The sequence below is a fragment of the Ascaphus truei genome, chromosome 1 (genome assembly GCF_040206685.1).
Source record: "Ascaphus truei isolate aAscTru1 chromosome 1, aAscTru1.hap1, whole genome shotgun sequence".
NCBI classification, from domain to species: Eukaryota; Metazoa; Chordata; class Amphibia; order Anura; family Ascaphidae; genus Ascaphus; species Ascaphus truei.
The window spans coordinates 104864955-104891754 of NC_134483.1; positions in this window are offsets into that span (position 1 = coordinate 104864955).

A 26800-nucleotide genomic window follows, 5' to 3' on the forward strand; every position below is an offset into this window, starting at 1 on the left:
ATCCCCTTAGATAAAGGAATTTTTAATTTGTCTACAGTGATTCTCACAGAAGATCAGAAAACTGTATTAAATAAGGGTCTGAACTTCTCCAGGTTCAGTGGCCCTAATGGCTTTCACTTATACACAGACCTTCACAAATTCGTGAGAAATATGACGCTTAAAAGACATTTTGCTAAAAATGAAAGCGCAGCTCCACTGGTAGTGAATGATAAGGAATGCACAGTAGAGACTATACTGCACCGACACACTTTATTCGAGCAAATGCCCGATTTGTACCTGGCAGATACTTTGAATCCGCCGCTGCTCACCTCTTGCATGCTGCGTTGCGTTTGCCTTCCCAGCCACGGTTCATGCCTGGCTGACGGGGGATCTGATCTGTTAAATGATAACCAGAAGAATTTACTAGGCGGCAATGTTTCGTTTGTCCACCAGATGGCATAAACTCATGATAACCAGAAGAATTTACTAGGCGGCAATGTTTCGTTTGTCCACCAGATGGCATAAACTCATGACTTAAGTAATGTGTGGACTTTGCAAGTTGTTTCGTTTACTATACCAAAAAAGATACTTTATCCCAGTACAGTATGCTACAGTATTGTAACTTGTCCTTGAGACTGAAGGAAGAGTTGCAAAAAATGTATCAATTTAGGCTTTACATACAGTACTGTATTAAATAAAGACAAAGATCATTTTCGCTTACACTATTCTACAGAGACATGAGTGTTCAAGTGGAGCCCGCTTTCCAAAAACCTGACAGAAGTTATGCTTATTTGATATGGGCCGCTATTAATGCAACAGAGGATAAGATGGCAACAGTTGTTCAAATTTATCAGTATTTTATCGAAAATTATGACTTTTACAGATTTTCGCCAACTCCTCATTTGTGGAAGCATGCAATAAGGAAAAGGTTATGTAGTGACCCCTGTTTTCACCGTATTGAGCCCCAATTTGTTGGAGGGTATTGGTGTGTGTCACAGGGTTTTTCCCGTATCTATGATAATGGAGGCGGCAAAAGGCGAAGGGTCGTGTTAAAACGAAATAAGAAGCGACAGTCCCTGCCAAGCAATGCGCCAGAACCAGAACCAGAACCAGAACCAGCAGCAGCACCAGCTTATCATCATGGTCCCGCCGTCGGTGACAACTCTGAGATGGATTTTGCAGCCAGTTTTGATGAAGCTTGCATGTACCTAAGCGATTTCCCGCTGACTACAGGTGGGCTAGTCCCTCTGCAAACTATCGACGTGGGTGATGATGAAAGCTGGACTGGAAGTGGGCCGGCGCCGGCGCAAGCTGAATGGGAAATTCAGTAATACAGTATGGTGAGTACTATTATTTTGGTGGGGCTGGCTGGGTACTTCTTTAGGGGGCTGACCATTACTGTACATTAAAACTTTTCATTTTGTTTTTCCTCAGAAAAGAAAAGAAAACGGCTAATGGGGGATTTCGATGGATACAGTAATATTGTGCTGTACAGTATGCTGATGTTTTCCAGCCGAACAGTATACTGTGTAATAAACCTGAATAAATAAAACTATGCATTTATTCTACAGTACATGTTCAGTAAATTACTGCACATACTGTACTGGGGGCGAGATGTGTTTGCAGCAGAGAGAGATTTAATAATATTGTACAGTGAGCAGGGGGCTCCCTGAGCCAGAAATTAATGCTCAGGGAACCCCCCCCCCCTGCTCCTGATCAATATTATTAAAAAAATACACACAGCAGCCGCCAAAAAATAAATAAATAAATGACAATAAATACATTTGAAATACATTTTTATTGATAGTGTAGATGTGCAGGGGGTCTGCGGAGCTGAACCGCGTTGGTTTTAGGTCTGGGGACCCCGTGCCCCCCGAGATACAGGCCCCTTTAGGGGGTGCCAGTATCCCTCTGCGTTTAAAGATCCCGATCACGTGACCGCGGCCTGTAAACCAAGCAGAGCAGAGGGATACCGGCACCCCCTAAAGTGGCCTGTATCTCGGGGGGCACGGGGTCCCCAGACCTGAAACCTGTGCGCTTCTGCTCTGGAGACCCTCTGCACATGTACACTATCAATAAAACACATACAATATACAGTATAAATAAACACTCGTTCTTTACCTTAGCGTCTATGCGCTATGGTAAAGAAGCATTATTTTAATAATATTGTAAAGTGAGCAGGGGGTTCCCTGAGCCAGAAATTAATGCTCAGGGAACCCCCCCCCCCCCCCTGCTCCTGATCAATATTATTAAAAATACAGAAAATGCTGCGTCATTACCATAGCGGATAGCCGCTAAGGCAATGAAGGGGTTAAGGCATAATAAACAATTAATACATTCAATACATATTTTTCACGTCTGTGTTAAAACTCCCTGCCTTCTCTCTAATCTATGTAAAACCCCCTCCCCCTATTCTCGCTTTTAAAACGCCCTGCCTTCTCTCTAATCTATGTAAAAACCCCTCCCCCTATCCCCCTATTGTGTGTGTGCGTTAAGCTTCCCTGCAAGCTATGTAAAAAAACCTCCCCCTATTGTGTGTGTGTGTTAAATCTGCCTGGCCTGTGTTTCTGATTGCTGAGTGCTCTGCGTTTAAAGGTCCCGATCACGTGATCGCGGCCTGTAAACCAAGCAGAGCAGAGGGATACCCGCACCCCCTAAAGGGGCCTGTATCTCGGGGGGCACGGGGTCCCCAGACCTGAAACCTGTGCGCTTCTGCTCTGGAGACCCCCTGCACATGTACACTATCAATAAAAATGTATTTCAAATGTATTTATTGTCATTTATTTATTTATTTAGATTTATTTATTAATTGTGCTGCTGCTGCTGCAAGTCGTAAACTCACACCAAGGGCCAAACACCCCCCTCACCCCCAATAAAAAAAAATTCACGCACAGCAGCCCCACAATTAATAAATAAATCTAAATAAATAAATAAATAAAGACATGAAGAGAAATAAATATATACTGTACAGTATATACTTTGTATATATACTGTACAGTATATACACTGTATATATATATATACAGTATACTGTACATATATACACTGTGTATATATATATATATATATATATATATATATATATATATATATATATATATATATATATATATACAGTATATATATATATATATATATATATATATATATATATATATATATATATATCATACAGCTATATTTGTATATATATATATATATATATATACAGTATATACAGTATATATATATATATATATATATATATATATATACATACATACTGTATGTGAGTGAAAAGAGAAAAAAGTAACCCGTATGGGAGCACTCAGGTATGCAATTGATATATTTGTTTATTTATTTGACACAGTGCAAAAAGGGATGAATAAACAGTACATGATTTAAAAACACTTAAAAAAGAGGCATGGACCCTTAAACACTAATGAACAGCACTAGGGAACGACACACACTGTCAACCCTAAACATGAAAAGGATAGTGACTCAAAAAACACTAGGGAGAATCAAAGTGAATCACAATAGGTTACTGGGTTCAAAGGCACCTACAGTATACAACGCTAAGGATAATGCACACTACACACCAAAAGGTAGACTTGTCAAAGTATAAATGACAGTCTCAAAGCATCACACATCTGCATTAGCAGACAGTGATATAACCAATGCCTACAGCACAAATCATGTGTAGGAAAGGTGGTAAGGTGGAATGAAATCCCTAGATGTGTAGAGCAATGAAGTTAATGAATAGCATACAGTATAAAACATAACATTACAATCCACACAGTACATTGCATTTACAGTACATTGTATACTGTAAATGATGCATAGCATTAAATCTATGCACCATATACAGTACTGTACATTCTGCAAATGAATGTTAACAATATAATTGCAAGCTACTCTACCAGTAAATACTGTACAAACACTTCCAAACAAGTCAACTACAGTATTTTAACCAATCAAGTAAACCAAAATCAATATATACTGTAAGTACCAACCAGAAAAGACAATTTAAAACCAAACTAACCCTTACAATACCAAGGATTACATCTATCTAATTGTAAAAAACCTTATACATTATACATTATACACAGCATTGTTTAAAGCCCCCTCCCCCCTAATGTTTCTGTTAAACAGATTACACTGAAGGGAGAGAGATATAAAGGCCTAAAGCCCCTTCCCCCCTAATGTTTCTGTTAAGCAGATTACAATGAAGGGAGAGAGATATAAAGGCCTAAAGCCCCTTCCCCCCTAATGTTTCTGTTAAACAGATTACAATGAAGGGAGAGAGATATAAAGGCCTAAAGCCCCTTCCCCCCTAATGTTTCTGTTAAGCAGATTACACTGAAGGGAGAGAGATATAAAGGCCTAAAGCCTTACCTGCATTGGTAAACCCTCCCTGCATTGGTAAACCCTCCCTGCATTGGTAAACCCTCCCTGCATTGGTAAACCCTCCCTGCATTGATGTCGTGCAGTGTACAGTATGTAAATGTGGGGAGGGGGGGGCCCAATGTGCATAATGTAGTGTGAGGTCTAACCACCCTCACCCCCTACCCACATACTGTACCGTTACCCCCCCCCCCCCCCCATCCTGGCCATGGCCCCTCACGCACAGCAGCTCCACAATTAATAAATAAATCTAAATAAATACATGAAGAGAAATAAATATATACTTTATATATAAATGTGAGTTTATAAATAAAATAAAGAATATTATTTTTAGGGGCCCTAGAACAGAAGTTCCCACGCCAATTTCGCGCTCATTGCTCTTTTTTTGCTCTTTATTTACAATGTTGCTGGTCTTGCGGCTTTGCAGTCTGCAAGCAAAAAGCGCAAAGTGTATGAAGTCTGGGTGAGCGCTTTCCACATTTGATGCCTACGGCACCTTCCCATTTCTACACACTTCAATACCTGCACAGTTGGTAGCGCTTTCCATCCCAGCTACCATTCTGGATATTCACCTCTCACAGGCCATTCTTGCCCGAGTCTGTCCTATCAGACAGGGGCACTAACCTGTATCCACACCACCTGGACAATTTCCCTGTTTGTTTGTTTATTGCAAGCAAAAAGCAGTTTGTAGTACTGAGTGTGAGATAAATTACTGTATTTATCAGTGTTGATCAAAGAGAGTTGATCAGAAGGATTCCCCTTATATACAGTACGTAGAATTAATAAAATTGTATTATTTTCCGATATCCGCAGTGATTCTGGTCAACCTGACAGATTTTTAGTAATACAGTATACTGTACTGCAAGACCATGTGTTGTCTACCTTTTACTACAGTATACTGTACTGTATGAATGACAATAGAGTGCTGTATACTTTATAAGGGGAATCCTTCTGATCAACTCTCTTTGATCAATACTGATAAATACAGTATCATATTTATACCCCTTTAGCACCTGTCGTTCCATCCTATGCACCCATTTACTGTACAATGGTGATTGCGGTCGTATTCACGTACTTTATGTGAGATAAATTAACCAGTTCTTTTATTGCTGAAGTCGCCACAAAATACTTTTATTTACAAATACAGTACAATACAATGGTGAAACTTTTCAAGTTAACAGCAATTCAAAACATCAACACACAATAATACATACTTTACAGTACTGTACAGTATACTGTACTAGTATATTTGGGCCTTGTCTTTGGGGGTTTATTCATGCAATTATTAGGGTGACCTGGCGTTGGAAATACTGACACAGTACAATCCTACAGCTACACCACCCACCCCCTCCCTTAGAGTTTTTAATCCCTCCCTGGCCAAGCATCAATCGTCTGGCTAATCCAATCCAAGCCATTGTTTTGTTAATCTGGCCCTGGGCTGTTCAGAACAGCCACTGCTTCTAAATTACTGAAAATATACAGGATAAATATACAGTGATGAAATAATCCTTTCTGTGTGTCTGAGAGGGTTGAAAGTCACCAGGTCCTCATCTAGTAGAGTACATTCTCGAATACCTTTAGAATAAAAATACAGTATATATAAATATACAGTATAAATATTGCACAGTATACTGTAATGTTAAATAACCCATCCTGTTCTTTTTCCCTTCATACTGTAACAGTATCCTCATTGTGTCTGCGGTACAGTAGTTCATTGAGAGAGGAGAGGTTTTGTGTACATCATTACTGCTGTTTATATACTGTACATTTGACTGCACAAGCAGATTTGACGAACACAAGGCCCCCCCTCCCCCCTGGTGCACCCTTTTTCCTGGAACGACAAGAAAACAAAAACTTTGTTCAGTTACTGTACTGTACTGTATGTGCGTACTGTATTATGGTAGAACTACTGTACAGAAGGTGGCTGGTGCAGCTTTCTCTGGAAAGAAAAAAATGGAGCAGTTAGTAGGCACTTACTGTAGTATGTCAAACTAGTCTACTGTACTGTATACTGGAACTACTGTATACTCTGACTATTGGGAAAGCTAAAATCTGTGCCATACTTACCTGTATCATACTGTACCTACTGTACAATACTACAGCACTGTACTACTTTCCTGATGCTTGTCCATTGCGCGCGATGACAATGGGCAACACAGTGGCAATATGGTCTATATATTTATTGCATCGTTCCTCGGTGAGTACATCGTTCCAAAAACTCATTATGGCTTTATACAACTCGTCCTTCTTGGAGGGTTTCGCCACTTTACGGATGTGGTCCTTCAGCTGATGCCAGACCATTTCGATCGGATTGAAGTCTGGCGATCTGTGTTTGGAAAGAAAGGACAATTAGTTTAAGAGATACAGTACACAGTACAAACAGTGGGGAACATAAATGGGACACGGTCTACTGCACTTACTCCGCTGGCGTCTTCACCCAGTTGATGCCGCGCTCAAGGATATGCGCCGTCGACGCGGTGTGCTTGGTATCATTGTCCTGGTAAAAGCGATGACCATTGGGAAAGTCTTGTGTGATGTATCGCACTATCACGGGCACAATGTTGTCTTGGAAGAAATCTTTATTCATGATTCCTATAGCAAGAAAAGAAAAGTGCTCAATAGTACAGTACAGTGCATACGGTAAGGCAACACTAGTCAAGTACAGTGCATTAGGCGGCATTATATTTGAGAAATTGTACCTTCAAAGACGACAATGCATCCCGGTACACGCCTAGAGATGGCACCCCACACATGCAGCTTCACAGGGTGTTTTGGCCGCGGCTTCAAAGTTATGCGGCCTTTTTTGTGGAACGCAAATCTTGCAAATCTCTCCAGCGACACAGTAGACTCATCAGTGAAGATGCAATCCTGGAAAGTCTCACCGCTGTCGATCCATGCCTGGGCCTGGAGCACTCTTTTGATTTTGTTTGCGTCCCGTATCATGGGGTACGCTCTGTAATGACAATGAATAAAAAATGTTAGCGTCACAGCGCAGTACAGTTTGCAAAACAACACTTTTACTTTACAGTACAGTACCTCCTGTACTGTCCACTACTAACCTCACACGTCCATATTTCCATCCAATTCTGCGTCTCATCTTCTTTATGCTGCTCTCGGATACAGTCAGATTGTGGTTTTCCTGAAGAGTGTTTTTAACCCTTAATGCGCTCCTCTCATCATTCTCCTCACTTATTCTGTCCACCAGAAGAGTAGTCTCCCTACAATGCAAAGAAATTATATTGTGTTATTAATATGCAGCAATATAAAATGTATACTGTATACTGTACATGTAATGTTGTAATATACAGTAAATATAAATATACAAAAAATGTATACTGCTGTACTATAAATATAAATAGACAAAATATACAGTATACAGTACTGTTGTAATATAAATATACTATATAAATATACTGTTATTATATCATAATAAATACACATCATACTGTATACTGTATATTCCGTTGTCAGATGAATTGCAATATACCAAAAGTGTATACTGCTGCACAAAAAATATAAATTGACCACACATACAGTACACTACAGTATATACTGTTGTAATATAATAAATATACTATATAAAAACGGTATACTGTTGTTATATCATAATAAATACACATCATATACTGTATATTCGTTGTCAGATGAATTGCAATATACCAAAAGTGTATACTGCTGCACAAAAAATATAAATTGACCACACATACAGTACACTACAGTATATACTGTTGTAATATAATAAATATACTATATAAATACGGTATACTGTAGATGTACACTACAGTTTTCTATATTTTTTTGGTTAAGTTTTATAAATACAGTATACTTACGCATTTGTTATCTTTGGTGCCTTTTTGCGGTCTCTGTTTTTTCCTTGTGCATGATAGCACACGGTGCTTGATGGCACAACGAGGCCAGAAGCAGTTAACCAGCGTTGGATATCTGCAATTCGGTGTCCGCTCCTGTACATCTCCTTCATTCTCATGCTGAGATCCTTTGAAATCTTCTTAACAGGCATTGCTGCGAGTACTGTAGAAAGAAATACAAACACAAGAATGTATATTCGATGTTTAGTCGATGTGTATTCAATGTGCAGTGAATCCACAAAATGGATGGTGTATTTATATGTTAATGACTCACATAACAGACCACCCACTTTCAACACCTGTACCTGGCAGCCATGCATAAAAGGTTGTACACGTTGCATAGCCCACCACTTGCTGATCTTTATCTGAGCCATTGTCCAGATACTGCATTGTGTCTCCCGCTTACATGGAGCAGCCCCGGTTCTATGGACGAAAGAATCATCTCACCTCTGCTGTGCCTGCCAAACTGAAAAAGAGAAAGGCAGTTACCGTTTCCAAGCCAAAGGCAAAGCGACAGGCTAAGGCCAACAAAGAAAACCTTCTGCTGACCCCAAAGGCTAAGGCTTTTAAAACACGTCAGCCTTATTATGTGAAGAAGAAATACGGTACTGTGCTCGGTACGCAAGACGCATGGCAGCCAACTCACCGAATCCGCAGACCACTTCCCATAAGCTTCGACGACTCTGCTGTAGCTGTCCCGGAAATCTTCAGCCCGGCTTCTCCACCCCCATCTTCTCCGGTTCCATCTGAAGATGCTGCTGCCTCTGAAATCAACGGGTCACTGTCTCCTTTGCTCTTGGACGACTCTGCTTCTCGCCCGGAAATCCAGCGGTCACCTTCTCCATCCCTCTTCCACCACGCTGCAGCTTCTCCTGTACCGGGCATCCCCAGGTCACCTCTTCCACTCTCCATCGATGCCGCTTCTCTCCAGGGAACCCCCATCTCATCCTCCGTTGCACCCATCCCCCCAGATCTCCAGATGCCATGCACAAGCAGCTCGTTGGACCGGATCCTGAATGGGCTAAGTGTGGATCTCCCCGGGAATTCTAGTGTGCTGGCAAAGCTAGATCTGCTTCTGGAGTCGGTGCTACATATGGAGCAACGGATGCTACAAATGGAGCAGCGGCTGGATCAACGGATGCACAAGATAGAGGCAGACATAGCGGGCATACATTATTTGCTCGGTGTTAATGCCCCTGTTTCCCCGACGCTGGAGCAGGGGGGTGACATGGATGTGATGCATGGTACCTTCGACCCCCTTCCATCACCAAGCACACCCCCTCCACCACAAGATACAGTGTACTATGCTATTGAGGAGGACATGACAACCCCGTCAAGACCACGCCAGGAGACAACCCGGCGACCACTACCGGAGGAAAGCTTCCTCCCAGACACCCTACCATTGCCCATCGCCTCAAGTACACCCGCTCCCAAAAGACTTCCTACACCCGCTCGCATACAAACAGTGCCCGACATCTCCCTGTGCGATCTGCCACCGGCGCTGAGGGAGAAGTATAGGGTGAGGAGTGCTGGTATACCACACAAGTATGCCTTGATCATATTTAAACACCATGTTCCCTACACATTGTACTGCGAGTGGGTGTTCAAAGTGAACTATGATGGGAATCGCCAAAAAAATGCCCTTCCTGCCAATTTAAGGAAAAAGATTGTGGAAGAAATGCAGCGCTATTACCCTGTTACAGATCCTGTAATGAGAGGCGTTAGAGACTACATTAATGGCGTTTTGCGCCATGCAAGGCATCGGCCATGGCTGGAAAATGGGGAGGACTTTCAGTGAAACCATACTGTAATATTGTGCTGTACTGTACAGTACATGTTTTACCCTATAGTACCTGCTGTACTTAAACAAAGGATACTGAATGTTGTTGTGTGTTGCACGGTTTTTGTACTGTATTTGTAAATAAAAGTTTTTGGTGGCGACTTCAGCAATAAAAGAACTGGTTACTTTATCTCACACTCAGTACTACAAACTGCTTTTTGCTGCCAGACTGCAAACCCGCAAGACCAGCAACATTGTAACAAAAGAGCAATGAGCGCGCAATTGGCGTGGGAACTTCTGTTCTAAGGCCCCTATAAATAATATTCTTTATTTTATTTATAAACTCACATTTATAAACCCCGTCACCCACCCCCGCTAAACACAATAAAAAATAATCACACACAGCATCCCCGCAATAAATAAATAAATAAATAAATACAAATAAATAAATTTGAAATACATTTTTATTTATAGTGTAGATGTGCAGGGGGTCTCTGGAGCTGAACCGCACTGGTTTCAGGTCTGGGGACCCCGTGCCCCCCGAGATAAGGCCTCTTTAGGGGGTGCCGGTATCCAGCTCTGCATTAAAAGCCCCGATCACGTGACCGCGGCCTGTAAACCAAGCAGAGCAGAGGGATACCGGCACTCCCTAAAGGGGCCTGTATCTCGGGGGGCACGGGGTCCCCAGACCTGAAACCTGTGCGCTTCAGCTCCAGAGACCCCCTGCACATCTACACTGTGAATAAAACACACACATCATTAAAGAATCATTCTTTAGCTTAGCGGCTATGCGCTATGGTAAAGAAGCAGCATTTCTGTCTTTTTAATAATATTGTAGAGTGAGCAGGGGGTTCCCTGAGACAGAAATCTAATCTCAGGGGACCCCCTGCTCCTGCACAATATTATTAAAAGTTCAGAAACGAGGCTTCATTAGCATAGCGTATAGCCGCTAAGGTAATGAAGGGGTTAAGGCATAATAACCAATAAATACATTCAATACACTACCCATGGCAACCTCCGCTGCTGTACAGTAAAACAGAGAAAAAAAATAACACTTTCAAAGTAATGTCCCCTAACCCCTTAATCACCATAGCGGTTATTAACCGCTACAGTCATGAAGGGGTTAACCCGCCCTCACCCACCACTCGGGACGCCTACTGTACATACCCTCCCACTCTAACCCCCCACCCCGTGAGGCCTAACCACCCTCAACCCTCACCCACTAACTACCCACAAGGGAGGCCTACCCACATACCATTGGGGAAACACCCCACCCCCACCCCAGTACCCACAATAAAAACAGTACAATCACCCACAATAAACAGCATTCTATTTATTAAATACATTACCCACCCCCTGTGCCCCCCCCCATAAATACAAGATTTATTCTTTTACATTCAGGGTCCATAACGCAGCCCCACGCTAGTCCCCGGTGGGCTGGCAGGGCACCTGGACAGACCTACAGTTTACCAGCAGCATTCCACAGGTTCTGGAGGCCTGCTGGTGGATCCTGCCAGCACCATGGCGCCCAGGTGGTCTCCTTGGGTCACCGTGAGCCACAATTGGGTCCACACGGTAGGCCCAAGGATGTCTGGGAGCCCCGGGTCAAACCCACAGGTGTCTGCGGGGCCTCGGGTGGTTCCCATGGGGGTCTGGGGAACTCACGGGTGCTCACTACGGGTCCGCGGTGCCCCCACAGAAGTGGGACCACACATCATCATCCCCGCACCTACGGCTCGGAGGTGCCCCCACAGAAGTGGGACCACACATCGTCATGCCCGCAGACTACGGGTCCGCGGTGCCCCCACAGAAGTGGGACCACACATCATCATCCCCGCATGTGTCACCCGTGGAACCACCAGCCTGCTACCCTTTAGGATACCCGAGGATTCCCCGCGGGTGGTCTCCAGAGGTCCCACGCAAAACCACGGAAGTAACCCTGAATGTAAAAAAAATAAACCTGGCCTATACATTCAATACATACACCCTCCCCCCCAACACCTACAGTACAATAATGTGCAAAATAACTATTATCCAGATATGGATAATAGATTAATTGCCCATTATTAAAAACATTAACTAGCATATACAAATAAATAAAGTACTACTGACCTCATCAATACGAAGTGTCCGATGCCAGCGCCTTCCTTCTCTTGCCCACACAAAACATAGCCAAAACCAAGCCAATACATTGCAATTACATTCAGATATCAATTAACCCCTTAAACACCTTATCGGATAATAACCGCAAAGGTAATTAAGGGGTTAAGCCACACAGGCACGATACCCACCCTTCACCCATGAATTTGTACTGTGGCTTCATCATGCAACTATATATATATACTGTATACTGTATATATACATACAGAGAGACAGAGAGAAAGAGAGAGAGAGAGATATATACAGTACTGTATATATATATACACACGTTATATACACACCCATGATAAACCAAATATACAGTACAAATAAATGTAGAAGGGTTATCAAAACCATACTGTTCTACAACCAAACACTTCTCCATACAGACACTACATTAAAATCAATTTCCTTTAAAAATCCTAACTGATCTCACAATCTACTGTACTGTATATGATCACAAACCAATGAAAAAAGTCACATTCCAAAATGCATAAAATCTATGCACCATACTGTATACATTCTGCAAATTAATCAACGTAAACAAAAATCAATTAGCAATCATTATTTAGATCCCTAAACATTTCACACTCAATCATGAACAATGAAACCATTAACAGATTCACGCCTAGAGCAGAACAATTAAGCCTTTGAAAAAATATAAGTACCGACAAAAATACAACCTTTACAGTACAACCAAGGCTATCTATCCCTGACCTTCCTCAAACACACAATACAATACCAAGGAATAATACATCTATCTAATTTTAAAATACTTTAAACTCACAAAATAATTAAAAACACATCCAATCCAGCTTTTAAAACATCATCATTTCTTACCCTGAATGTATACTGTACAGTATATCTCTCTAGACATATATATTGTACATACATACATACAGTGGCAAGAAATGATATACCACAAAAAAAAAAAAATACACATGTTAAAAAACCTTTTGAAATAATTAACAAGTTAAATAAAATACATTTCTTTACTGTAGTTCACTTACCATTACTTGCCCCCACCGACTCCCGTTGCCCAGCTTACTCACGAACCAATCCACGATCAGGAACCCATAAAATAATAAACCATTCAAAATAATAAACATTAAACTAAAAATCCAAACCAATCCACGGGTCTTCTACTTGTAATACATCTTCATCTGTATTCTTCTTTCTTCTATCTCCTTCCGGGCGGGGCAGGGCGTGGTCTTCTTTCCATCATCGGCCATGCCCTTGTCTTTTTTCTTCTCCGGAGGTCCTTCCTCCGCGGCGTCTGGCTGCAAAATGAGACGACATAGGCTTTTAAAGGCCTATGACGTCACATTTTGCGTCATGGTTCCCACGGTCCTGATTGGACCGTGAAAACCATGTGTTTTGGCCGATAATAAAAAAATGATGACGTCACTTAAAGGGAATGAAAGCACAGCCAATCAGAATGGCTTTGCTTCAATTGCCTTTAAGTTGACGTCATTAAAAGACACATGGCCATGCACACATGGTACTAGAGCCAATCAGAGCGTGGGAACTTTATCCCTACTCTGATTGGCTCTGGTATACCATGTGTCAGGGGCTTGGGGGAGAAAGGATGTGACGTCAATGAAAACCTGTCACGTGGTACGGTAGCCAATCAGAGCGTGGGAACTTTATCCTTATTGACGTCACATCCTTTCTCCCCCAAGCCCCTGACACATGGTATACCAGAGCCAATCAGAGTAGGGATAAAGTTCCCACGCTCTGATTGGCTCTAGTACCATGTGTGCACGGCCATGTGTCTTTTAATGACGTCAACTTAAAGGCAATTGAAGCAAAGCCATTCTGATTGGCTGTGCTTTCATTCCCTTTAAGTGACGTCATCATTTTTTTATTATCGGCCAAAACACATGGTTTTCACGGTCCAATCAGGACCGTGGGAACCATGACGCAAAATGTGACGTCATAGGCCTTTAAAAGCCTATGTCGTCTCATTTTGCAACCAGACGCCGCGGAGGAAGGACCTCCGGAGAAGAAAAAAGACAAGGGCGTGGCCGATGATGGAAAGAAGACCACGCCCCGCCCCGCCCGGAAGGAGATAGAAGAATACAGATGAAGATGTATTACAAGTAGAAGACCCATGGATTGGTTTGGATTTTTAGTTTAATGTTTATTATTTTGAATGGTTTATTATTTTATGGGTTCCTGATCGTGGATTGCTTCGTGAGTAAGCTGGGCAACGGGAGTCGGTGGGGGCAAGTAATGGTAAGTGAACTACAGTAAAGAATTGTATTTTATTTAACTTGTTAATTATGTCAAAAGGTTTTTTAACATGTGTATTTTTTTTTTTTTGTGGTATATCATTTCTTGCCACTGTATGTATGTATGTACAATATATATGTCTAGAGAGATATACTGTACAGTATACATTCAGGGTAAGAAATGATGATGTTTTAAAAGCTGGATTAGATGTGTTTTTAATTATTTTGTGAGTTTAAAGTATTTTAAAATTAGATAGATGTACTGTACAGTATTCCTTGGTATTGTATTGTGTGTTTGAGGAAGGTCAGGGATAGGTAGGCTTGGTTTGTAAAGGTTGTATTTTTGTCGGTACATATATTTTTTCAAAGGCTTAATTGTTCTGCTCTAGGCGTGAATTTGTTAATGATTTTATTGTTCAGGATCTAGTGTGAATTGTTTAGGGATGTAAATAATGATTGCTAATTGAGTTTTGTTTACTTGGTTGATTACAGTAATTTGCAGAATGTATATGGTGCATACAGTAGATATTTAGGCATCATTTATATTGGAATGTAAGTTGTTTAAATGGCTTTTCAGAGGTTTAGTGATGATTTACAGTAGATTGAGAGATCAGTTATGAATATTAAAGGAAATTAATTTTAATTTAGTGTGTATGTATGGAGAAGAGTTTGGTTGTAGGACAGTGCTTTTGATAACCCTTCTACATTTATTTGTACTGTACAGTATATTGGTTTATCATGGGTGTGTATATAACGTGTGTATATATATATACTGTATATATCTCTCTCTCTCTCTCTCTTTCTCTCTGTCTCTCTGTATGTATATATATACAGTATATATATATAGTTGCATGATGAAGCCACAGTACAAATTCATGGGTGAAGGGTGGGTATCGTGCCTGTGTGGCTTAACCCCTTAATTACCTTTGCGGTTATTATCCGATAAGGTGTTTAAGGGGTTAATTGATATCTGAATGTAATTGCAATGTATTGGCTTGGTTTTGGCTATGTTTTGTGTGGGCAAGAGAAGGAAGGCGCTGGCATCGGACACTTCGTATTGATGAGGTAAGTAGTACTTTATTTATTTGTATATGCTAGTTAATGTTTTTAATAATGGGCAATTAATCTATTATCCATATCTGGATAATAGTTATTTTGCACATTATTGTACTGTAGGTGTTGGGGGGGAGGGTGTATGTATTGAATGTATAGGCCAGGTTTATTTTTTTTACATTCAGGGTTACTTCCGTGGTTTTGCGTGGGACCTCTGGAGACCACCCGCGGGGAATCCTCGGGTATCCTAAAGGGTAGCAGGCTGGTGGTTCCACAGGTGACACATGCGGGGATGACGATGTGTGGTCCCACTTCTGTGGGGGCACCTCCGACCCGTAGTCTGCGGGCATGACGATGTGTGGTCCCACTTCTGTGGGGGCACCTCCGACCCGTAGGTGCGGGGATGATGATGTGTGGTCCCACTTCTGTGGGGGCACCGCGGACCCGTAGTGAGCACCCGTGAGTTCCCCAGACCCCCATGGGAACCACCCGAGGCCCCGCAGACACCTGTGGGTTTGACCCGGGGCTCCCAGACATCCTTGGGCCTACCGTGGGGACCCAATTGTGGCTCACGGTGACCCAAGGAGACCACCTGGGCTCCATGGTGCTGGCAGGATCCACCAGCAGGCCTCCAGAACCTGTGGAATGCTGCTGGTAAACTATAGGTCTGTCCAGGTGCCCTGCCAGCCCACCGGGGACTAGCGTGGGGCTGCGTTATGGACCCTGAATGTAAAAGAATAAATCTTGTATTTATGGGGGGGGGCACAGGGGGTGGGTAATGTATTTAATAAATAGAATGCTGTTTATTGTGGGTGATTGTACTGTTTTTATTGTGGGTACTGGGGTGGGGGTGGGGTGTTTCCCCAATGGTATGTGGGTAGGCCTCCCTTGTGGGTAGTTAGTGGGTGAGGGTTGAGGGTGGTTAGGCCTCACGGGGTGGGGGGTTAGAGTGGGAGGGTATGTACAGTAGGCGTCCCGAGTGGTGGGTGAGGGCGGGTTAACCCCTTCATGACTGTAGCGGTTAATAACCGCTATGGTGATTAAGGGGTTAGGGGACATTACTTTGAAAGTGTTATTTTTTTTCTCTGTTTTACTGTACAGCAGCGGAGGTTGCCATGGGTAGTGGGTAGTGTATTGAATGTATTTATTGGTTATTATGCCTTAACCCCTTCATTACCTTAGCGGCTATACGCTATGCTAATGAAGCCTCGTTTCTGAACTTTTAATAATATTGTGCAGGAGCAGGGGGTCCCCTGAGATTAGATTTCTGTCTCAGGGAACCCCCTGCTCACTGTACTGTACAATATTATTAAAAAGACAGAAATGCTGCTTCTTTACCATAGCGCATAGCCGCTAAGCTAAAGAATGATTCTTTAATGATGTGTGTGTTTTATTCACAGTGTACATGTGCAGGGGGTCTCCGGAGCTGAAGCGCACAGGTTTCAGGTCTGGGGACCCCGTGCCCCCCGAGATACAGGCCCCTTTAGGGGGTGCGGGTATCCCTCTGCTCTGCTTGGTTTACAGGCCGCGATCACGTGATCGGGACCTTTAAACGCAGAGCACTCAGCAATCAGAAACACAGGCCAGGCAGATTTAACACACACACACAATAGGGGGAGGTTTTTTTACATAGCTTGCAGGGAAGCTTAACGCACACACACAATAGGGGGATAGGGGGAGGGGGTTTTACATAGATTAGAGAGAAGGCAGGGCGTTTTAAAAGCGAGAATAGGGGGAGGGGGTTTTACATAGATTAGAGAGAAGGCAGGGAGTTTTAACACAGACGTGAAAAATATGTATTGAATGTATTAATTGTTTATTATGCCTTAACCCCTTCATTGCCTTAGCGGCTATCCGCTATGGTAATGACGCAGCATTTTCCGTATTTTTAATAATATTGATCAGGAGCAGGGGGGGGGGGGGGGTTCCCTGAGCATTAATTTCTGGCTCAGGGAACCCCCTGCTCACTTTACAATATTATTAAAATAATGCTTCTTTACCATAGCGCATAGACGCTAAGGTAAAGAACGAGTGTTTATTTATACTGTATATTGTATGTGTTTTATTGATAGTGTACATGTGCAGAGGGTCTCCAGAGCAGAAGCGCACAGGTTTCAGGTCTGGGGACCCCGTGCCCCCCGAGATACAGGCCACTTTAGGGGGTGCCGGTATCCCTCTGCTCTGCTTGGTTTACAGGCCGCGGTCACGTGATCGGGACCTTTAAACGCAGAGGGATACCGGCACCCCCTAAAGGGGCCTGTATCTCGGGGGGCACGGGGTCCCCAGACCTAAAACCAACGCGGTTCAGCTCCGCAGACCCCCTGCACATCTACACTATCAATAAAAATGTATTTCAAATAATTTTTAATGTGCGGATGTTTGCGCAGAGAGAGAGCAGCGGATCTCTCTCTGCTGCAAACACATCTCGCCCCCGCCGCCCATACAGTAGTATCATTTATGTATGTGCATATACAGTACAGTACAGTACTGTACAGTACTGTATGTTAGGGCTTACAGGGGTTGTTGTTATACAGTATATACAGTATATAGTATACAGTATACAGTATACTGCATTACAATTCATTATAGGGGACGGCTTCACAGAGAATAGCTCGCAAGCGCCACCATGTGTATTTTGACGGCATTGCAGTATTGTAACCAGCCGGAATAAAAAGCTTAAATTCCGGCCGGAAAATAACGCAATGTACTCTGGCAGAAAACTATCAGAAACCTGAATACACCCGAGTATACCCGAATTCGCGGGACTAGCCGTGCTCGAATAAAGTGTGTCGCCAGTGTAGATCCGACTATGGATAGTTTGATATGCAGACACACTCCATTTAAAATGAGGTCCAAATTTTATCCCCTCAATCCAAGGGGCACCATATTGATACGTTTTTTAATATGGTTCACAATGACTTTACTAGACTGGTGAAAACACATAAACCGGGAGATATTAGGCACAATATAAGTATCCAAGAAAACCTAGTTCTTAAATGTCTGAAAGCTAACGAAAATCTTATTATTAGACAGGCGGATAAAGGGGGCGGTGTTGTCCTCCAGAATCGTAAGGATTACGAACAGGAGGCCCACCGTCTGCTTTATGATACCTCCTTCTATAGGTTACTTACCAAGGATCCAACTGGTGAGTTCACCATTCTTTTAAAAGAATTATTAAATGAAGCTGTGACGAATACTGTCATTACGCAGGCTGAGTTTGATTTTTCTATTTACTGCCTCTCCCAAAATTCCAATATTTTATCATTTGCCCAAAGTCCATAAATCCATCTCTAACCCACCCGGCCGTCCCATAATTTCGGGAATTGATTCCCTTACTGCGAACCTTTCGCAGTATGTGGATTTCTTCTTACAAGTTTATGTAAGTCTTTTGCCATCTTATTTAAAAGATACATCTTCTGTCCTACACACTTTTTAGGATTTTGAGTGGAAGAGTACCTATAAATGGATCACCTGTGATGTGCAGGCCCTCTACACTCACATTCCACATGACAAGGGACTCCAGACAGTTAGATTTTTCCTGGAGGCAGATACAACACTACATCACCTTAACAATGAATTTATTTTGAAATCCATTGACTTCATACTTACCCATAATTATTTTATGTTCCTTGCAGAGTTCTTTATACAGGTTTACGGAACTGCAATGGGCACTAGATTTGCTCCCAGTTTCGCAAACCTGTATATGGGTCAGTGGGAGATGCAGAGCATTTGGAACAACAACCCCTTCAGACAACATATCATCATTTGGCGTCGCTATATCGACGACATCCTCTGTGTCTGGGAGGGGGATGATTTGTCCATCTGCTCTTTCCTCACCTATTTGAACACCAATGATAAAAACTTGGTTTTTACACATGTTTCTGACCCCATTAGTATAAACTTTTTGGACCTACAATTGACAGCATTGGACAATGGGAATATATCTACCAAAGTTTTCTTTAAATAAATTGATGCCAACAACTTGCTAATCGCAAGTAGTAACCACAAAAAATCATGGATTACTAATATTCCCAGAGGTCAATTCATTAGAATTAAACGAAATTGTAGTGGGGAACATGATTTTGAGGAACAGTCTAAATTGTTATTTGACAAATTCCTCGAAAGAGAATATTCAAGTGTGAGCTTGTCTAAAGATCTTGATATAGTACATGGTATGGATAGACAAACAATGTTAGTCCCAAAAATAAAGGAACAACTAAACGACCAGAGTAATTTGTTAGAGGTACCTTTTATTACTACCTACAACTCAGTTAATAAGAAAATTGAAAAAATAATTCAGAGACATTGGGCAATTCTATGTAATGATCCAGTTCTAGGTGACTGCCTTCCGGATGCCCCAAAATTCATATATAGGAGGGCAAAAAATCTCAAAAATTCATTGGCCCCAAGTGATGTGGGTAACGTTCGTGTCAAACCTGCCCCTATCACTTGGATTGGTGATAGACCAGTTGGTAACTTCCAGTGTGGGAGGTGTTCAGTATGTAAGCACCTACACCCTGAGAGGAAAACATTCAAATCGTTCGCTACCGGTGAGAGCTTCGCCATTGATTCCTTTATTAATTGCAATTCAACCCATGTGGTTTATTTGGCTAACTGTGAGTGCGGCCTTCAATATATAGGTCGCACGGAAAGATGCTTAAAGATCCGTATACAGGAACATATCAGGAACATCAAAATTGGTTATGAAAAACATAGCCTTTCCCGCCACTATGCATTACATCATAATAAAGACCCTTCTAAACTAATGTTTAAGGGCATTAAAGTGGTTCCTAAAGAGAGGAGGGAGGCGATAGAATTAAAAGCCTCTCCTACCACGAAACCTTTTAGATTTACCAAATGAGTTCATTGACCCCTAAGGGGTTAAACGAAGATATAGATATCTGGTCCCTGTATTGATCTTTTAAGCATCCGTATATACGCATGTCTGCCTTTGTTTTCGCACCTGTATGGCTCTAATTGTGGCTTTTCTCTTTCAGAATTCTGTCGCCTAATTAATATGTATTTGTATTGCTTTTATTGTATTTTGTACTTTGTATATGTTCTATTTCTTTTAATTAACACTGTATTTGCAGTACCTTAATGAGCTATTTGATGCACCTTCACGGATTGGTGCAGTAATATGACACCTTATTTTGAATTGGGGGTTGTTTGGTATATAAGTATGTATACTCCCCCAGCTGCCTGTATTCCATGAAGAAGTAACTGTTTGTTACAAAACTCGTTGGAATGTGTTTTTGCTCATTTTTTATCCATTTGTGACCAAGACTTTCCTTGGTTTATCCCTCCCTGTCCCCTGTGACAGCATTTTCCGTTTGGTATACTCTGTGCCGCCCTGTGTGCTGTGCGGTGCCGTGCACTGCTGTGGACGCTCCTCTTGGCATTGCAATAGAGGAGAAGTCAGTGACGTCATCAGCGGGCACCCCACGAGGCGAAGCAGCATGCTGTCGGCGTTTGGCAGTGGTGGTACTGACGGAGGCTTCTGTACTTTGTTACGGGACTTGTGTGGGGGACTTTACACTGTGGACATACCATCCCATCATCTTGAAACGGAGTGAGTGTACTCCACTGACTCAGAGGGCCCTCCTGCCTGGATAGATGACCGCTGGTCTCCTGTTTCCTCCTCTACATCGGGTTAAGAGTGACGATTCCAGCTGTCCCCCTGTGTGGTAAACCCACTAATCCATTGCTTGATTTTATTTACTCTGACGTACGCAAAACTTATTATCCTTTAGTAAAATTTACTTTTTTAATTGTACTTCACTATGTGCGTTGTGCGCCTTGTTCTTTTTTTGTTTCTCCAGTTCTAGGGGTGTCGAGCCACCCACCAAGAAAGGCTGCAGACGCATCACTAGTGTACTTACGCTTATAAGGTCTACAATATTGTTTATTCCACATTTTATTCACTTTGTGTCTTACCACGTATTAGCTGCGCACTTTCACTTTTTTTTTTTTTTTTTTCATGTCCTTAAGACAGTCAAAATTTGGTATAGGGGAGAAGAACAAGTCCTTTTGGAGTACACTCTTGTGTGATGAGGTCAGAACGAAATTGGAGAGGTTAATTATTTGGGGATTTAAGGTGTAATTTTCTGGAAAACTGTTGGTTAATACCTGTGGGAATTGGTTCTCTTTCCCCAGGGTTTGTTTCCCCATTTGTCCATGCTTCATTTTCCTCTTATACGAGTTGGACAGGTTATACCTGGCTTGGCCTAAAAAAAGGTTGAGAGGTTAGATTTGTTCTCTTTTCTATTCCTAGTTCTTCCTGTATCGCCCTCACCTTCATTCTCGGATCTCTCCCTTTTCATTGAGGAATCAGTTTGAGTACAGTTTGTATTGGTTGCCTTTTTTGTTAATATTAAATCTAAAGATTCTATCTTCCTTAAAATCATTTAAATCATGAGTGAACGTAATTTGTTTCTGTTCTTTAATATTGGCGATAGATTGGTCTATATAATTGCTTTCAATCTTGCCTCCAAATTTGAGAATTCTTCAGATGTATTCCATTTGAATACTTCAGTGAGTTGTATCTTTAGATCTTCATTAATGCTAGTTAGTTTTTTTATTTTCATAAGACTGCTGGAGCAGTTAAGGAGAGTTGTTTCCCAAGCCTTTGGTCAGTAATTTCATAGGGTGGTAGGAGGTTAACTCTCAGTCCAATAGGCACTAATTCTGGTGTCCGAATTTTTTTTTACTTATCTCCCACCATGTTCTGGACTGCTGCCTACAGATGTATCCAGATTTATTGTTGAGTATAACCGCAATAGAAAGCTGCCTGAACACTGCCTACTCGTGGCTTCCCCGCAGCTAGACTAATTGTCCATCAGGATTAACATAGCAGGGGGGAGTGGGGGGGGGGTTGGGGGGGGAGTCCCTGCTTATTAATGCATTAATCCTACCAGGCTGCACCGGTCTAGAAGAGCCCCATTGAGGGCATAGATTATCACAGTGGCAATCAATAAATGAAGTGGCTACTGTATTTTTGTATTGTATTTTTTCAAATATTTATTTTATTTAATTATGATTTTTTATTTTTTTTAAACATCGCAAATGGGCAAAAGCGCTATTAGCCATATTTGGCTACTAGTGCTTTTGTCCATTTGTGTGTGTGTGGTGATGGGTGTAGAGAGAGTGAGGGGTGGAGATACTTTCCCAAGGGAGGGTGGTTAGGCCTCCCGGATGGTTAGGAGGAGGGGTGAAACCCTTAATTATGTTAGTGGTTGGTAACAGCTAAAAGGCTATTTTTTCTAATTTGTTTAATGCTGTGACAGTACAACTTTTATTCACTATAGGATTGCTGGCTATTGATTGTTTTTGAATAGGCAAAAGCGCTATTAGCCATATATGGGAGGCCTAATCACCCACCCTGGGGCAACTACAGTACACCCTTCACCCACCCCATTAAAACCCCAATAACATTTTAATTACCTTAGCGGTTAATTAAGGGGTTACTGGTCTTTTAATGGTTGGGCATCGTCCCTTTCTTTATTCAATGATGGTGAGGATGAAGAGGAGGAGAAGGAGGAGGAGGAAATTCATCCTGGCACGGGTAAGTTAAACTTTTATTAATGTGAATTTATTTTACTGTATATTCGAAGGGGCAAAAGCACTAGAATCCATATTTGGCAACTAGAGCATTTGCCCATTCTACCCCCAACAAACCAGGTATTTCGGTTTAAGCCCTTCATTACCTTAGCGGCTAGCCACTAAGGTAATGAAGCAACTTTATTACTATTTTAATTACATGAGGAAGAAATGTTTATTAAAAAAAAAAAAGAGAAGGACCTATTATGTCTGCTATCACTGCATACAGTAGCTCTTCCAGACTTGTGCAGCCCAGTAGGATTAACACAATGGTAGTCCCAATCAAAAGCAGGGACCCCTTTTGTGTTAATCCTGATGGGAAATGCCCCTGCTCTACATGTTTGGTCCACGGTTCACCAGCACGTGCGTGGCAGGGTGGAGATTAAACTGGCTGCATATTTATAGAATTTGTCGTGGTTCTGAAAGAAATCCCTAATATCATGAGATAGGGATTTTTCTACTCCCTGAGTCAGAGAGAACACATTTTGTGCTTCACTGATCCAAGAATTTAAGTTAGGTTTTGAGGCGAGAAAGCATTCATCTCAGACTAGACAAACTATTACAATTAAACTAACCTATTAATGTATACTATTGATCACTGTGCCTAAGATCTGACAAATGAACCTATTAAGGTATATTAGTAAGACTGCAATAATGTGGAATGCATCAATAAAAACTCTTTTAATTATTAGTTTTGTGTGACCCCAAACTCATCCTAATAGAGTGCAGGAAGCCCTGTTTAAAAGTTTTATTGTTTTAAATTTAACTTCCATTACAGATCTACATCACTTAGCGGGCTCTTATTTAAAGTTTCTAATAACCTTCCAATCACTGAACAGACACCAATTGGTCATTGTATTTAACTATTTCCTACTAAATTTAGAACCTGCTTTTTTAAGCAGAAACAAGGTGCAGAAACAATGCACATAAAAAGGTGTGAGGATTCGCCATTCTGGTGCTTCTGTCCCCTTAACTCGCTCATCTGATTCCTGTGGCACTCAAGAGAGGCAACCTAATGGTGGTACTAACTTGAGGCGCACGGGACTGCACGGGTTCCATCGGCCTCTTCTGTTTCTGGGCACAGGGCGCCCTCCCGTTCCGCTGGCATTGACACGCGGCGTGTGCTTGGTCTCCGCCCCTCGTTCCTGCCCCCGCCCTGACATTAGAACTACACGACGCGGTTGTGCTCCGCACTCCTCCTCTGTTCCCGCGGGCCCAGCCTCTGGTCTCCACCCCCGTACTGGCGCGGGGCCAGCCTCTCTGCTTCCAGAAGGCTGCTTCTCCTCTCCTGCTCCAAATGTGCATGAGCACACGTGAAGGCTCCAACAGCTGCGTGAGGACTGTGTGAGGAATTAGCTCTGGTCTCAGACAACTACGGTGGCTGTGAGTGCCCAAAACACATCAGACGCATTTCGGCAATGCCTTCCTCAGTGATGTCTGACTGTCATTGTCCCCTGCTTTTGAATACGCTACCTCTGACTCTCAGTATCACATACCACCACCTCCAACACCCAGTCCCCATTTGCAAGAAGGAAGAAAGCACACTTAGTGGGCTCTAGCAGTTATGTTGTCTGCTCCTCCAGGTCCTTAGTCCACATGTCTGTTGTGAAGTGCATCCTCTTAGGACCAGATCCACAAAGCTCTGTTAGGTGACTTAACATTATGTTAACATAATATCACTTTAAGCCTTACTGTGTATCTTCAAAAACGATAATGTAATGTTAAGTCATTTTCCTACCCGTTAACAGCATTGTGTTAACTAAAAGACGTTACTGATAATGAGATGCAAAAGATATACAAATGAGGTGATATCATAACATTGTATTACCACAAAAGTCCAATAATATTAATAAGAGGACTTAATGTTACGTCATCCCTTAAATAGAACTTTTGCTGGAGAGGGAGAGAAAATGACAGAAAAACAAAGATATATGAGGAGAGTGGGAGAAAGAGAGAGGGGAAGGAAGGTAGAGAGAGAGGGGGAGGAATAACAGAGATAGGGTCTGAGAGAGGGGAAGCGGAGAGTGGGATGGGGACAGGGTTGGTTTAATGGAGCTCTGTTGATCAAACCTTTAGCGTATGAACTATCAAGAGCCTGGACCACAAATTCAATTACAGCCTTGTTTGAAATATACAGTATTCCCTACTAAATGTTTTCAGTATATTTGATTAGCTCCCTAAAGCAAAAAGCATGTCAACTGCAAGTATTTTGGCCAATTTGTCATTCAGCATAATGTCCTCTAGTGTTAGGGATGGTACATGCATTTGCTATAAAAAAAAAATCTTAATTAACTGGGATTTAATGTACTGCCATAGACAAAAAGATATAGCAGACGTTACCACGCCTGCTGTTGCACAAAGTCTGAATAAAAAATAAATGAAAACGTAATTTGTTAAATATTTTTAATCTGTTTAAGTGGGATTGGGCCTTAAGCAATACTACTTTTGTATTTCGATCAATGTGAAAGTGTTACCATTCAATGCAAAATTCAACCTTTGTGAGAAGTAAAATCTAATTTGAAAAAGCAGTTTCTGCAGCATATCCTAACTTAGACACAGCATATACCGATTCAGCTTTTGCCATCGTATGGAAAGCTTTATGTCATGATCTTGGCAGACACCCACATTTTCTCCTACGCATGGTTCTATTTTTCCTCGTGCTTAACAAAAATAGACAATCACACATTTAGCGTACATATTGTGCTGATGTTAACAGGGAGGAGTGTTGTCAAAATGTAATTGTGTGAAAGCAGGAACTCTGTATGTTGGCAATAGAGAAAGTTATTTTTTTTCCATATGATATATTTGAAAGATAAAACAATCATAATGTTTAACAAGAGTTAGAATTGTTGATCTCCACTCTTCCATTTAAATTGTGTTTAGCTACTGTGCATTCTATGATTAGCACAAGGCCACTCTGTCATTCACTACCCAAACCTAAAAGCCATAACCAAGCAGAAGTATTAATTTCATAGTCTGCATATATAATTTATGTTATTTTTAAAAGATAACTGCTGTTCAAAAGAACAGTTCCGTTTTTTGCACAGGATAGATTTTTTTTGTGGAATTGTACAGTACTGTGTACTGTTCTGACAAAAAAAAACTAAAGTAAATAAAGTACAGGATGTGGGAATTAGTTTGATGATTTCATCCCACCTATAACTACTGTAGTGACCTCTTCCCAGGAAATTTCTTTCAGACTGTAAGCAAGAAACCAGTCAATTCAGAGCTGTTGTCTACAGTATTTGCTCTGAAGGCAGTCTTTCTACATCACTAAAGCTACATAGAACATTCATAAGAGTCCTCACTAGACTTGAGAAGGTGTCTTAGTTTCACATTTTTGTTTAAGAAAAATAGCTTTTATTTATAGAAATACATTTTAATGAGTATTGATAAGCTAATTTTTGTTTTGTGTAAGGATACATATAAAAACATAATTCTTAATTTTCCATATATCAATAATACTCTATGTCACTAAAGACTTTTTTTTAAATGTTGATCTAAAGAAAAAATAAATATTATGTGTAATAATTAGTGTTATTTGCTTCAGATACTCTATAAAGAAAGAAAAAATAAATATATATACAGCTGCGGCCGCCTTTATCCTAATGCGGCCGTAGCCGCGTCGCTCTGCCAACGCGACCAGATGCGGCAAGATGCGGTCTGTTTTCTTTTTTTCCGTAGTGGTTTTCGGTATGGTAGCGCTGTCTGCTATACTGCAATAGCGTCTAAAAACACAGGTGGGCGTTCGCGAGCTGTTGTCTTAA